General features: G+C 77.3%; 12 non-coding genes across 12 annotated transcripts; all 12 read left to right on the forward strand.

Annotated features, from left to right (window-relative positions):
- Positions 1-532: 532 nt before the first annotated feature.
- Positions 533-651, forward strand: LOC148090261 (5S ribosomal RNA). The gene has a single exon (XR_015713960.1). It is a non-coding gene; the product is annotated as a 5S ribosomal RNA (ribosomal RNA).
- A 1007-nt stretch (positions 652-1658) lies between these two features.
- Positions 1659-1777, forward strand: LOC148090262 (5S ribosomal RNA). The gene has a single exon (XR_015713929.1). It is a non-coding gene; the product is annotated as a 5S ribosomal RNA (ribosomal RNA).
- Positions 1778-2785: 1008 nt separating this feature from the next.
- LOC148090263 (5S ribosomal RNA) lies at positions 2786-2904 on the forward strand. Its single transcript, XR_015713930.1, has one exon. It is a non-coding gene; the product is annotated as a 5S ribosomal RNA (ribosomal RNA).
- A 1000-nt stretch (positions 2905-3904) lies between these two features.
- On the forward strand, positions 3905-4023 carry LOC148090264 (5S ribosomal RNA). Its single transcript, XR_015713943.1, has one exon. It is a non-coding gene; the product is annotated as a 5S ribosomal RNA (ribosomal RNA).
- Positions 4024-5032: 1009 nt separating this feature from the next.
- Positions 5033-5151, forward strand: LOC148090265 (5S ribosomal RNA). Its single transcript, XR_015713961.1, has one exon. It is a non-coding gene; the product is annotated as a 5S ribosomal RNA (ribosomal RNA).
- Positions 5152-6155: 1004 nt separating this feature from the next.
- On the forward strand, positions 6156-6274 carry LOC148090266 (5S ribosomal RNA). Its single transcript, XR_015713962.1, has one exon. It is a non-coding gene; the product is annotated as a 5S ribosomal RNA (ribosomal RNA).
- Positions 6275-7279: 1005 nt separating this feature from the next.
- LOC148090267 (5S ribosomal RNA) lies at positions 7280-7398 on the forward strand. Its single transcript, XR_015713914.1, has one exon. It is a non-coding gene; the product is annotated as a 5S ribosomal RNA (ribosomal RNA).
- Positions 7399-8407: 1009 nt separating this feature from the next.
- On the forward strand, positions 8408-8526 carry LOC148090268 (5S ribosomal RNA). The gene has a single exon (XR_015713931.1). It is a non-coding gene; the product is annotated as a 5S ribosomal RNA (ribosomal RNA).
- Positions 8527-9534: 1008 nt separating this feature from the next.
- On the forward strand, positions 9535-9653 carry LOC148090269 (5S ribosomal RNA). The gene has a single exon (XR_015713932.1). It is a non-coding gene; the product is annotated as a 5S ribosomal RNA (ribosomal RNA).
- Positions 9654-10655: 1002 nt separating this feature from the next.
- Positions 10656-10774, forward strand: LOC148090270 (5S ribosomal RNA). Its single transcript, XR_015713933.1, has one exon. It is a non-coding gene; the product is annotated as a 5S ribosomal RNA (ribosomal RNA).
- A 1008-nt stretch (positions 10775-11782) lies between these two features.
- On the forward strand, positions 11783-11901 carry LOC148090271 (5S ribosomal RNA). Its single transcript, XR_015713897.1, has one exon. It is a non-coding gene; the product is annotated as a 5S ribosomal RNA (ribosomal RNA).
- A 1008-nt stretch (positions 11902-12909) lies between these two features.
- On the forward strand, positions 12910-13028 carry LOC148090272 (5S ribosomal RNA). The gene has a single exon (XR_015713898.1). It is a non-coding gene; the product is annotated as a 5S ribosomal RNA (ribosomal RNA).
- Positions 13029-13200: the final 172 nt, after the last annotated feature.

The following is a 13200-nucleotide window of genomic DNA, read 5'->3' on the forward strand; positions in this document are numbered from 1 at the left end:
GACGGCGTGGCGCCCCGTCGGACCGCGCTATGCCGGGGAAGACCGCAGAGTCCCCCTTGGGGGACCCGGTGCCCCGAAAGGCGGGGAACGGCGCGATCCCGCAAGCCGCCCACAGGGGAGGCACCCGGCAGGGGGCCCAGGCAACGCCGCGCCCCCCGCAACTCCCACCCCCCCATCCCGAGGCGGCTTGCGGGTGGCCCGGGAGGCCGGGGGCGGTCCCCGCCCTCCGCCACCCGCAAGGGGGCCGCGTCCGGAGCGGGTGGGGAGGGCACCCCCTTGGGCGCCCCCCAGGGCGTCCCTCCCGCAAAAGCGCTTTCGTCGTCGTCGTCCCCCCCCCCGCCCCCCGCACCGTCCCTGGGCTCGGGAAGGGAAGCGCGCGCCGCCCCGGCAGGGCCCCGCACCGCGGGGGTCTCCGGGGTCCCGGGGAGGCGCGCGGCAGGCGGCGCGGGCGCAGCCGGGGCGTGCGGGGGCCCGGGGGCCGCGGAGGCGGAGGAGGCGCGGGCTCTTGGGGCGCCGGGAGGCCGCCTCCAGCGTCTACGGCCATACCACCCTGAACGCGCCCGATCTCGTCTGATCTCGGAAGCTAAGCAGGGTCGGGCCTGGTTAGTACTTGGATGGGAGACCGCCTGGGAATACCGGGTGCCATAGGCTTTTTCTTTGGCCCTCTCTCTCCTTTTCCTTCCTTGCTCTCTTTCCTTTCTCGGCCGCCCCCTGCCGGGCGGACCGCCGAGCCCCAGCACGCCCGCGCCCGGGACCCGCTGCGCGCTCAGGCCGCCCCGGCCTGTCCTGCCCGCCAGATGTTTCCACGGCCCCCGGGGCGGGGCCCCGGGACCCGCCGCCCGCCGAGCCGAAGGCGACCGCTCCCCTCCCCCCGCCGCAAGCGCCCCGACGCCGCCGGCCCCAAGCCTCCCAGCCCCGGCCGTCTCCCGCCCTTGCCAGAGACCCCCGTGGGCTGTCCCAGGAGCAGGCGGCCCCGGCGCGTTTCCTGCGCCTGGAGAAGGCGTCTGGGAGGGGCGGGGCGTGCGAGGCGACGTCCGGTGGCATCCTCTGGGAACCCGGCTCCCGGATGGGAGCCCCGGCCCCACCATCACTGAAGGGCGCCTCCCGGGATCCACAGGGCACGCCCAGACGGCGTGGCGCCCCGTCGGACGGCGCTATGCCGGGGAAGACCGCAGAGTCCCCCTTGGGGGACCCGGTGCCCCGAAAGGCGGGGAACGGCGCGATCCCGCAAGCCGCCTACAGGGGAGGCACCCGGCCGGGGGCCCAGGCAACGCCGCGCCCCCCCCACCCCCCACCCCCCCCATCCCGAGGCGGCTTGCGGGGGGCCCGGGAGGCCGGGGGCGGTCCCCGCCCTCCGCCACCCGCAAGGGGGCCGCGTCCGGAGCGGGTGGGGAGGGCACCCCCTTGGGCGCCCCCCAGGGCGTCCCTCCCGCAAAAGCGCTGTGGTTCCCCTACCCCCCCGCCCCCCCCCCGCACCGTCCCTGGGCTCGGGAAGGGAAGCGCGCGCCGCCCCGGCAGGGCCCCGCACCGCAGCGGTCTCCGGGGGCCCGGGGAGGCGCGCGGCAGGCGGCGCGGGCGCAGCCGGGGCGTGCGGGGGCCCGGGGACCGCGGAGGGGAGCAGGCGCAGGCTCTTGGGGCGCCGGGAGGCCGCCTCCAGCGTCTACGGCCATACCACCCTGAACGCGCCCGATCTCGTCTGATCTCGGAAGCTAAGCAGGGTCGGGCCTGGTTAGTACTTGGATGGGAGACCGCCTGGGAATACCGGGTGCCGTAGGCTTTTTCTTTGGCCCTCTCTCTCCTTTTCCTTCCTTGCTCTCTTTCCTTTCTCGGCCGCCCCGTGCCGGGCGGCCCGCCGAGCCCCAGCGCGCCCGCGCCCGGGGCCCGCTGCGCGCTCCAGGCCGCCCCGGCCTGTCCTGCCCGCCAGATGATTCCACGGCCCCCGGGGCGGGGCCCCGGGACCCGCCGCCCGCCGAGCGGAAGGCGACCGCTCCCCTCCCCCCGCCGCAAGCGCCCCGACGCCGCCGGCCCCAAGCCTCCCAGCCCCGGCCGTCTCCCGCCCTTGCCAGAGACCCCCGTGGGCTGTCCCAGGAGCAGGCGGCCCCGGCGCGTTTCGTGCGCCTGGAGAAGGAGTCTGGGAGGGGCGGGGCGTGCGAGGCGACGTCCGGTGGCATCCTCTGGGAACCCGGCTCCCGGATGGGAGCCCCGGCCCCACCATCACTGAAGGGCGCCTCCCGGGATCCACAGGGCACGCCGAGACGGCGTGGCGCCCCGTCGGACCGCGCTATGCCGGGGAAGACCGCAGAGTCCCCCTTGGGGGACCCGGTGCCCCGAAAGGCGGGGAACGGCGCGATCCCGCAAGCCGCCCACAGGGGAGGCACCCGGCAGGGGGCCCAGGCAACTCCGCGCCCCCCGCAACTCCCACCCCCCCATCCCGAGGCGGCTTGCGGGTGGCCCGGGAGGCCGGGGGCGGTCCCCGCCCTCCGCCACCCGCAAGGGGGCCGCGTCCGGAGCGGGTGGGGAGGGCACCCCCTTGGGCGCCCCCCAGGGCGTCCCTCCCGCAAAAGCGCTGTGGTTCCCCTACCCCCCCGCCCCCCCCCCGCACCGTCCCTGGGCTCGGGAAGGGAAGCGCGCGCCGCCCCGGCAGGGCCCCGCACCGCGGGGGTCTCCGGGGGCCCGGGGAGGCGCGCGGCAGGCGGCGCGGGCGCAGCCGGGGCGTGCGGGGGCCCGGGGGCCGCGGAGGCGGAGGAGGCGCGGGCTCTTGGGGCGCCGGGAGGCCGCCTCCAGCGTCTACGGCCATACCACCCTGAACGCGCCCGATCTCGTCTGATCTCGGAAGCTAAGCAGGGTCGGGCCTGGTTAGTACTTGGATGGGAGACCGCCTGGGAATACCGGGTGCCGTAGGCTTTTTCTTTGGCCCTCTCTCTCCTTTTCCTTCCTTGCTCTCTTTCCTTTCTCGGCCGCCCCGTGCCGGGCGGCCCGCCGAGCGCCAGCGCGCCCGCGCCCGGGACCCGCTGCGCGCTCAGGCCGCCCCGGCCTGTCCTGCCCGCCAGATGTTTCCACGGCCCCCGGGGCAGGGCCCCGGGACCCGCCGCCCGCCGAGCCGAAGGCGACCGCTCCCCTCCCCCCGCCGCAAGCGCCCCGACGCCGCCGGCCCCAAGCCTCCCAGCCCCGGCCGTCTCCCGCCCTTGCCAGAGACCCCCGTGGGCTGTCCCAGGAGCAGGCGGCCCCCGGCGCGTTTCGTGCGCCTGGAGAAGGCGTCTGGGAGGGGCGGGGCGTGCGAGGCGACGTCCGGTGGCATCCTCTGGGAACCCGGCTCCCGGATGGGAGCCCCGGCCCCACCATCACTGAAGGGCGCCTCCCGGGATCCACAGGGCACGCCCAGACGGCGTGGCGCCCCGTCGGACCGCGCTATGCCGGGGAAGACCGCAGAGTCCCCCTTGGGGGACCCGGTGCCCCGAAAGGCGGGGAACGGCGTGATCCCGCGCGCCGCCCGCCGCGGAGGCACCCGGCAGGGGGCCCAGGCAACGCCGCGCAACCCCCACCCCATCCCCCCGGCGGCTTGCGGGTGGCCCGGGAGGCCGGGGGCGGTCCCCGCCCTCCGCCACCCGCAAGGGGGCCGTGTCCGGAGCCGGTGGGGAGGGCACCCCCTAGGGCGCCCCCCAGGGCGTCCCTCCCGCAAAAGCGCTGTCGTCGTCGTCGTCCCCCCCCCCGCCCCCCGCACCGTCCCTGGGCTCGGGAAGGGAAGCGCGCGCCGCCCCGGCAGGGCCCCGAACCGCGGGGGTCTCCGGGGTCCCGGGGAGGCGCGCGGCAGGCGGCGCGGGCGCAGCCGGGGCGTGCGGGGGCCCGGGGGCCGCGGAGGCGGAGGAGGCGCGGGCTCTTGGGGCGCCGGGAGGCCGCCTCCAGCGTCTACGGCCATACCACCCTGAACGCGCCCGATCTCGTCTGATCTCGGAAGCTAAGCAGGGTCGGGCCTGGTTAGTACTTGGATGGGAGACCGCCCGGGAATACCGGGTGCCGTAGGCTTTTTCTTTGGCCCTCTCTCTCCTTTTCCTTCCTTGCTCTCTTTCCTTTCTCGGCCGCCCCGAGCCTGGCGGCCCGCCGAGCCCCAGCGCGCCCGCGCCCGGGGCCCGCTGCGCGCTCCAGGCCGCCCCGGCCTGTCCTGCCCGCCAGATGTTTCCACGGCCCCCGGGGCGGGGCCCCGGGACCCGCCGCCCGCCGAGCGGAAGGCGACCGCTCCCCTCCCCCCGCCGCAAGCGCCCCGACGCCGCCGGCCCCAAGCCTCCCAGCCCCGGCCGTCTCCCGCCCTTGCCAGAGACCCCCGTGGGCTGTCCCAGGAGCAGGCGGCCCCGGCGCGTTTCGTGCGCCTGGAGAAGGAGTCTGGGAGGGGCGGGGCGTGCGAGGCGAAGTCCGGTGGCATCCTCTGGGAACCCGGCTCCCGGATGGGAGCCCCGGCCCCACCATCACTGAAGGGCGCCTCCCGGGATCCACAGGGCACGCCGAGACGGCGTGGCGCCCCGTCGGACGGCGCTATGCCGGGGAAGACCGCAGAGTCCCCCTTGGGGGACCCGGTGCCCCGAAAGGCGGGGAACGGCGCGATCCCGCAAGCCGCCTACAGGGGAGGCACCCGGCCGGGAGCCCAGGCAACGCCGCGCCCCCCCCACCCCCCACCCCCCCCATCCCGAGGCGGCTTGCGGGGGGTCCGGGAGGCCGGGGGCGGTCCCCGCCCTCCGCCACCCGCAAGGGGGCCGCGTCCGGAGCGGGTGGGGAGGGCACCCCCTTGGGCGCCCCCCAGGGCGTCCCTCCCGCAAAAGCGCTGTGGTTCCCCTACCCCCCCGCCCCCCCCCCCGCACCGTCCCTGGGCTCGGGAAGGGAAGCGCGCGCCGCCCCGGCAGGGCCCCGCACGGCAGCGGTCTCCGGGGGCCCGGGGCGGCGCGCGGCAGGCGGCGCGGGCGCAGCCGGGGCGTGCGGGGGCCCGGGGGCCGCGGAGGGGAGCAGGCGCGGGCTCTTGGGGCGCCGGGAGGCCGCCTCCAGCGTCTACGGCCATACCACCCTGAACGCGCCCGATCTCGTCTGATCTCGGAAGCTAAGCAGGGTCGGGCCTGGTTAGTACTTGGATGGGAGACCGCCTGGGAATACCGGGTGCCATAGGCTTTTTCTTTGGCCCTCTCTCTCCTTTTCCTTCCTTGCTCTCTTTCCTTTCTCGGCCGCCCCCTGCCGGGCGGACCGCCGAGCCCCAGCACGCCCGCGCCAGGGACCCGCTGCGCGCTCCAAGCCGCCCCGGCCTGTCCTGCCCGCCAGATGTTTCCACGGCCCCCGGGGCGGGGCCCCGGGCCCCGCCGCCCGCCCAGCACAACGCGGCCGCTCCGCTGCCCACGACGCCGCCGGCCCCAAGCCTCCCAGCCCCAGCCGTCTCCCGCCCTTGGCAGAGACCCCCGTGGGCTGTCCCAGGAGCAGGCGGCCCGGGCGCGTTTGGTGCGCCTGGAGAAGGTGTCTGGGAGGGGCGGGAGGGGCGGGGCGTGCGAGGCGACGTCCGGTGGCATCCTCTGGGAACCCGGCTCCCGGATGGGAGCCCCGGCCCCACCATCACTGAAGGGCGCCTCCCGGGATCCACAGGGCACGCCGAGACGGCGTGGCGCCCCGTCGGACCGCGCTATGCCGGGGAAGACCGCAGAGTCCCCCTTGGGGGACCCGGTGCCCCGAAAGGCGGGGAACGGCGCGATCCCGCAAGCCGCCCACAGGGGAGGCACCCGGCAGGGGGCCCAGGCAACGCCGCGCCCCCCGCAACTCCCACCCCCCCATCCCGAGGCGGCTTGCGGGTGGCCCGGGAGGCCGGGGGCGGTCCCCGCCCTCCGCCACCCGCAAGGGGGCCGCGTCCGGAGCGGGTGGGGAGGGCACCCCCTTGGGCGCCCCCCAGGGCGTCCCTCCCGCAAAAGCGCTTTCGTCGTCGTCGTCCCCCCCCCCGCCCCCCGCACCGTCCCTGGGCTCGGGAAGGGAAGCGCGCGCCGCCCCGGCAGGGCCCCGCACCGCGGGGGTCTCCGGGGTCCCGGGGAGGCGCGCGGCAGGCGGCGCGGGCGCAGCCGGGGCGTGCGGGGGCCCGGGGGCCGCGGAGGCGGAGGAGGCGCGGGCTCTTGGGGCGCCGGGAGGCCGCCTCCAGCGTCTACGGCCATACCACCCTGAACGCGCCCGATCTCGTCTGATCTCGGAAGCTAAGCAGGGTCGGGCCTGGTTAGTACTTGGATGGGAGACCGCCTGGGAATACCGGGTGCCATAGGCTTTTTCTTTGGCCCTCTCTCTCCTTTTCCTTCCTTGCTCTCTTTCCTTTCTCGGCCGCCCCCTGCCGGGCGGACCGCCGAGCCCCAGCACGCCCGCGCCAGGGACTCGCTGCGCGCTCCAAGCCGCCCGGGCCTGTCCTGCCCGCCAGATGTTTCCACGGCCCCCGGGGCGGGGCCCCGGGCCCCGCCGCCCGCCCAGCGCAACGCGGCCGCTCCGCTGCCCACGACGCCGCCGGCCCCAAGCCTCCCAGCCCCAGCCGTCTCCCGCCCTTGGCAGAGACCCCCGTGGGCTGTCCCAGGAGCAGGCGGCCCGGGCGCGTTTGGTGCGCCTGGAGAAGGTGTCTGGGAGGGGCGGGAGGGGCGGGGCGTGCGAGGCGACGTCCGGTGGCATCCTCTGGGAACCCGGCTCCCGGATGGGAGCCCCGGCCCCACCATCACTGAAGGGCGCCTCCCGGGATCCACAGGGCACGCCGAGACGGCGTGGCGCCCCGTCGGACCGCGCTATGCCGGGGAAGACCGCAGAGTCCCCCTTGGGGGACCCGGTGCCCCGAAAGGCGGGGAACGGCGCGATCCCGCAAGCCGCCCACAGGGGAGGCACCCGGCAGGGGGCCCAGGCAACTCCGCGCCCCCCGCACCTCCCACCCCCCCATCCCGAGGCGGCTTGCGGGTGGCCCGGGAGGCCGGGGGCGGTCCCCGCCCTCCGCCACCCGCAAGGGGGCCGCGTCCGGAGCGGGTGGGGAGGGCACCCCCTTGGGCGCCCCCCAGGGCGTCCCTCCCGCAAAAGCGCTGTCGTCGTCGTCGTCCCCCCCCCCCGCCCCCCGCACCGTCCCTGGGCTCGGGAAGGGAAGCGCGCGCCGCCCCGGCAGGGCCCCGCACCGCGGGGGTCTCCGGGGTCCCGGGGAGGCGCGCGGCAGGCGGCGCGGGCGCAGCCGGGGCGTGCGGGGGCCCGGGGGCCGCGGAGGCGGAGGAGGCGCGGGCTCTTGGGGCGCGGGGAGGCCGCCTCCAGCGTCTACGGCCATACCACCCTGAACGCGCCCGATCTCGTCTGATCTCGGAAGCTAAGCAGGGTCGGGCCTGGTTATTACTTGGATGGGAGACCGCCTGGGAATACCGGGTGCCTTAGGCTTTTTCTTTGGCCCTCTCTCTCCTTTTCCTTCCTTGCTCTCTTTCCTTTCTCGGCCGCCCCGTGCCGGGCGGCCCGCCGAGCGCCAGCGCGCCCGCGCCCGGGACCCGCTGCGCGCTCAGGCCGCCCCGGCCTGTCCTGCCCGCCAGATGTTTCCACGGCCCCCGGGGCGGGGCCCCGGGCCCCGCCGCCCGCCGAGCCGAAGGCGACCGCTCCCCTCCCCCCGCCGCAAGCGCCCCGACGCCGCCGGCCCCAAGCCTCCCAGCCCCGGCCGTCTCCCGCCCTTGCCAGAGACCCCCGTGGGCTGTCCCAGGAGCAGGCGGCCCCGGCGCGTTTCCTGCGCCTGGAGAAGGCGTCTGGGAGGGGCGGGGCGTGCGAGGCGACGTCCGGTGGCATCCTCTGGGAACCCGGCTCCCGGATGGGAGCCCCGGCCCCACCATCACTGAAGGGCGCCTCCCGGGATCCACAGGGCACGCCCAGACGGCGTGGCGCCCCGTCGGACGGCGCTATGCCGGGGAAGACCGCAGAGTCCCCCTTGGGGGACCCGGTGCCCCGAAAGGCGGGGAACGGCGCGATCCCGCAAGCCGCCTACAGGGGAGGCACCCGGCCGGGGGCCCAGGCAACGCCGCGCCCCCCCCACCCCCCACCCCCCCCATCCCGAGGCGGCTTGCGGGGGGCCCGGGAGGCCGGGGGCGGTCCCCGCCCTCCGCCACCCGCAAGGGGGCCGCGTCCGGAGCGGGTGGGGAGGGCACCCCCTTGGGCGCCCCCCAGGGCGTCCCTCCCGCAAAAGCGCTGTGGTTCCCCTACCCCCCCGCCCCCCCCCCCCGCACCGTCCCTGGGCTCGGGAAGGGAAGCGCGCGCCGCCCCGGCAGGGCCCCGCACCGCAGCGGTCTCCGGGGGCCCGGGGAGGCGCGCGGCAGGCGGCGCGGGCGCAGCCGGGGCGTGCGGGGGCCCGGGGACCGCGGAGGGGAGCAGGCGCAGGCTCTTGGGGCGCCGGGAGGCCGCCTCCAGCGTCTACGGCCATACCACCCTGAACGCGCCCGATCTCGTCTGATCTCGGAAGCTAAGCAGGGTCGGGCCTGGTTAGTACTTGGATGGGAGACCGCCTGGGAATACCGGGTGCCGTAGGCTTTTTCTTTGGCCCTCTCTCTCCTTTTCCTTCCTTGCTCTCTTTCCTTTCTCGGCCGCCCCGTGCCGGGCGGCCCGCCGAGCCCCAGCGCGCCCGCGCCCGGGGCCCGCTGCGCGCTCCAGGCCGCCCCGGCCTGTCCTGCCCGCCAGATGATTCCACGGCCCCCGGGGCGGGGCCCCGGGACCCGCCGCCCGCCGAGCGGAAGGCGACCGCTCCCCTCCCCCCGCCGCAAGCGCCCCGACGCCGCCGGCCCCAAGCCTCCCAGCCCCGGCCGTCTCCCGCCCTTGCCAGAGACCCCCGTGGGCTGTCCCAGGAGCAGGCGGCCCCGGCGCGTTTCGTGCGCCTGGAGAAGGAGTCTGGGAGGGGCGGGGCGTGCGAGGCGACGTCCGGTGGCATCCTCTGGGAACCCGGCTCCCGGATGGGAGCCCCGGCCCCACCATCACTGAAGGGCGCCTCCCGGGATCCACAGGGCACGCCGAGACGGCGTGGCGCCCCGTCGGACCGCGCTATGCCGGGGAAGACCGCAGAGTCCCCCTTGGGGGACCCGGTGCCCCGAAAGGCGGGGAACGGCGCGATCCCGCAAGCCGCCCACAGGGGAGGCACCCGGCAGGGGGCCCAGGCAACTCCGCGCCCCCCGCAACTCCCACCCCCCCATCCCGAGGCGGCTTGCGGGTGGCCCGGGAGGCCGGGGGCGGTCCCCGCCCTCAGCCACCCGCAAGGGGGCCGCGTCCGGAGCGGGTGGGGAGGGCACCCCCTTGGGCGCCCCCCAGGGCGTCCCTCCCGCAAAAGCGCTGTGGTTCCCCTACCCCCCCGCCCCCCCCCCGCACCGTCCCTGGGCTCGGGAAGGGAAGCGCGCGCCGCCCCGGCAGGGCCCCGCACCGCGGGGGTCTCCGGGGGCCCGGGGAGGCGCGCGGCAGGCGGCGCGGGCGCAGCCGGGGCGTGCGGGGGCCCGGGGGCCGCGGAGGCGGAGGAGGCGCGGGCTCTTGGGGCGCCGGGAGGCCGCCTCCAGCGTCTACGGCCATACCACCCTGAACGCGCCCGATCTCGTCTGATCTCGGAAGCTAAGCAGGGTCGGGCCTGGTTAGTACTTGGATGGGAGACCGCCTGGGAATACCGGGTGCCGTAGGCTTTTTCTTTGGCCCTCTCTCTCCTTTTCCTTCCTTGCTCTCTTTCCTTTCTCGGCCGCCCCGTGCCGGGCGGCCCGCCGAGCGCCAGCGCGCCCGCGCCCGGGACCCGCTGCGCGCTCAGGCCGCCCCGTCCTGTCCTGCCCGCCAGATGTTTCCACGGCCCCCGGGGCAGGGCCCCGGGACCCGCCGCCCGCCGAGCCGAAGGCGACCGCTCCCCTCCCCCCGCCGCAAGCGCCCCGACGCCGCCGGCCCCAAGCCTCCCAGCCCCGGCCGTCTCCCGCCCTTGCCAGAGACCCCCGTGGGCTGTCCCAGGAGCAGGCGGCCCCCGGCGCGTTTCGTGCGCCTGGAGAAGGCGTCTGGGAGGGGCGGGGCGTGCGAGGCGACGTCCGGTGGCATCCTCTGGGAACCCGGCTCCCGGATGGGAGCCCCGGCCCCACCATCACTGAAGGGCGCCTCCCGGGATCCACAGGGCACGCCCAGACGGCGTGGCGCCCCGTCGGACCGCGCTATGCCGGGGAAGACCGCAGAGTCCCCCTTGGGGGACCCGGTGCCCCGAAAGGCGGGGAACGGCGTGATCCCGCGCGCCGCCCGCCGCGGAGGCACCCGGCAGGGGGCCCAGGCAACGCCGCGCAACCCCCACCCCATCCCCCCGGCGGCTTGCGGGTGGCCCGGGAGGCCGGGGGCGGTCCCCGCCCTCCGCCACCCGCAAGGGGGCCGTGTCCGGAGCCGGTGGGGAGGGCACCCCCTAGGGCGCCCCCCAGGGCGTCCCTCCCGCAAAAGCGCTGTCGTCGTCGTCGTCCCCCCCCCCCCGCCCCCCGCACCGTCCCTGGGCTCGGGAAGGGAAGCGCGCGCCGCCCCGGCAGGGCCCCGCACCGCGGGGGTCTCCGGGGTCCCGGGGAGGCGCGCGGCAGGCGGCGCGGGCGCAGCCGGGGCGTGCGGGGGCCCGGGGGCCGCGGAGGCGGAGGAGGCGCGGGCTCTTGGGGCGCCGGGAGGCCGCCTCCAGCGTCTACGGCCATACCACCCTGAACGCGCCCGATCTCGTCTGATCTCGGAAGCTAAGCAGGGTCGGGCCTGGTTAGTACTTGGATGGGAGACCGCCTGGGAATACCGGGTGCCGTAGGCTTTTTCTTTGGCCCTCTCTCTCCTTTTCCTTCCTTGCTCTCTTTCCTTTCTCGGCCGCCCCGTGCCGGGCGGCCCGCCGAGCGCCAGCGCGCCCGCGCCCGGGGCCCGCTGCGCGCTCCAGGCCGCCCCGGCCTGTCGTGCCCGCCAGATGTTTCCACGGCCCCCGGGGCGGGGCCCCGGGACCCGCCGCCCGCCGAGCGGAAGGCGACCGCTCCCCTCCCCCCGCCGCAAGCGCCGCGACGCCGCCGGCCCCAAGCCTCCCAGCCCCGGCCGTCTCCCGCCCTTGCCAGAGACCCCCGTGGGCTGTCCCAGGAGCAGGCGGCCCCGGCGCGTTTCCTGCGCCTGGAGAAGGCGTCTGGGAGGGGCGGGGCGTGCGAGGCGACGTCCGGTGGCATCCTCTGGGAACCCGGCTCCCGGATGGGAGCCCCGGCCCCACCATCACTGAAGGGCGCCTCCCGGGATCCACAGGGCACGCCCAGACGGCGTGGCGCCCCGTCGGACGGCGCTATGCCGGGGAAGACCGCAGAGTCCCCCTTGGGGGACCCGGTGCCCCGAAAGGCGGGGAACGGCGCGATCCCGCAAGCCGCCTACAGGGGAGGCACCCGGCCGGGGGCCCAGGCAACGCCGCGCCCCCCCCACCCCCCACCCCCCCCATCCCGAGGCGGCTTGCGGGGGGCCCGGGAGGCCGGGGGCGGTCCCCGCCCTCCGCCACCCGCAAGGGGGCCGCGTCCGGAGCGGGTGGGGAGGGCACCCCCTTGGGCGCCCCCCAGGGCGTCCCTCCCGCAAAAGCGCTGTGGTTCCCCTACCCCCCCGCCCCCCCCGCGCACCGTCCCTGGGCTCGGGAAGGGAAGCGCGCGCCGCCCCGGCAGGGCCCCGCACGGCAGCGGTCTCCGGGGGCCCGGGGCGGCGCGCGGCAGGCGGCGCGGGCGCAGCCGGGGCGTGCGGGGGTCCCGGGGCCGCGGAGGGGAGCAGGCGCGGGCTCTTGGGGCGCCGGGAGGCCGCCTCCAGCGTCTACGGCCATACCACCCTGAACGCGCCCGATCTCGTCTGATCTCGGAAGCTAAGCAGGGTCGGGCCTGGTTAGTACTTGGATGGGAGACCGCCTGGGAATACCGGGTGCCATAGGCTTTTTCTTTGGCCCTCTCTCTCCTTTTCCTTCCTTGCTCTCTTTCCTTTCTCGGCCGCCCCGTGCCTGGCGGCCCGCCGAGCCCCAGCGCGCCCGCGCCCGGGGCCCGCTGCGCGCTCCAGGCCGCCCCGGCCTGTCCTGCCCGCCAGATGTTTCCACGGCCCCCGGGGCGGGGCCCCGGGACCCGCCGCCCGCCGAGCGGAAGGCGACCGCTCCCCTCCCCCCGCCGCAAGCGCCCCGACGCCGCCGGCCCCAAGCCTCCCAGCCCCGGCCGTCTCCCGCCCTTGCCAGAGACCCCCGTGGGCTGTCCCAGGAGCAGGCGGCCCCGGCGCGTTTCGTGCGCCTGGAGAAGGAGTCTGGGAGGGGCGGGGCGTGCGAGGCGAAGTCCGGTGGCATCCTCTGGGAACCCGGCTCCCGGATGGGAGCCCCGGCCCCACCATCACTGAAGGGCGCCTCCCGGGATCCACAGGGCACGCCGAGACGGCGTGGCGCCCCGTCGGACGGCGCTATGCCGGGGAAGACCGCAGAGTCCCCCTTGGGGACCCGGTGCCCCGAAAGGCGGGGAACGGCGCGATCCCGCAAGCCGCCTACAGGGGAGGCACCCGGCCGGGGGCCCAGGCAACGCCGCGCCCCCCCCACCCCCCACCCCCCCCATCCCGAGGCGGCTTGCGGGGGGTCCGGGAGGCCGGGGGCGGTCCCCGCCCTCCGCCACCCGCAAGGGGGCCGCGTCCGGAGCGGGTGGGGAGGGCACCCCCTTGGGCGCCCCCCAGGGCGTCCCTCCCGCAAAAGCGCTGTGGTTCCCCTACCCCCCCGCCCCCCCCCCCGCACCGTCCCTGGGCTCGGGAAGGGAAGCGCGCGCCGCCCCGGCAGGGCCCCGCACGGCAGCGGTCTCCGGGGGCCCGGGGCGGCGCGCGGCAGGCGGCGCGGGCGCAGCCGGGGCGTGCGGGGGCCCGGGGGCCGCGGAGGGGAGCAGGCGCGGGCTCTTGGGGCGCCGGGAGGCCGCCTCCAGCGTCTACGGCCATACCACCCTGAACGCGCCCGATCTCGTCTGATCTCGGAAGCTAAGCAGGGTCGGGCCTGGTTAGTACTTGGATGGGAGACCGCCTGGGAATACCGGGTGCCATAGGCTTTTTCTTTGGCCCTCTCTCTCCTTTTCCTTCCTTGCTCTCTTTCCTTTCTCGGCCGCCCCCTGCCGGGCGGACCGCCGAGCCCCAGCACGCCCGCGCCAGGGACCCGCTGCGCGCTCCAAGCCGCCCCGGCCTGTCCTGCCCGCCAGATGTTTCCACGGCCCCCGGGGCGGG

The sequence above is a fragment of the Miniopterus natalensis genome, unplaced genomic scaffold (assembly GCF_054644295.1).
Source record: "Miniopterus natalensis isolate mMinNat1 unplaced genomic scaffold, mMinNat1.hap1 Scaffold_75, whole genome shotgun sequence".
Classification (NCBI taxonomy): Eukaryota; Metazoa; Chordata; class Mammalia; order Chiroptera; family Miniopteridae; genus Miniopterus; species Miniopterus natalensis.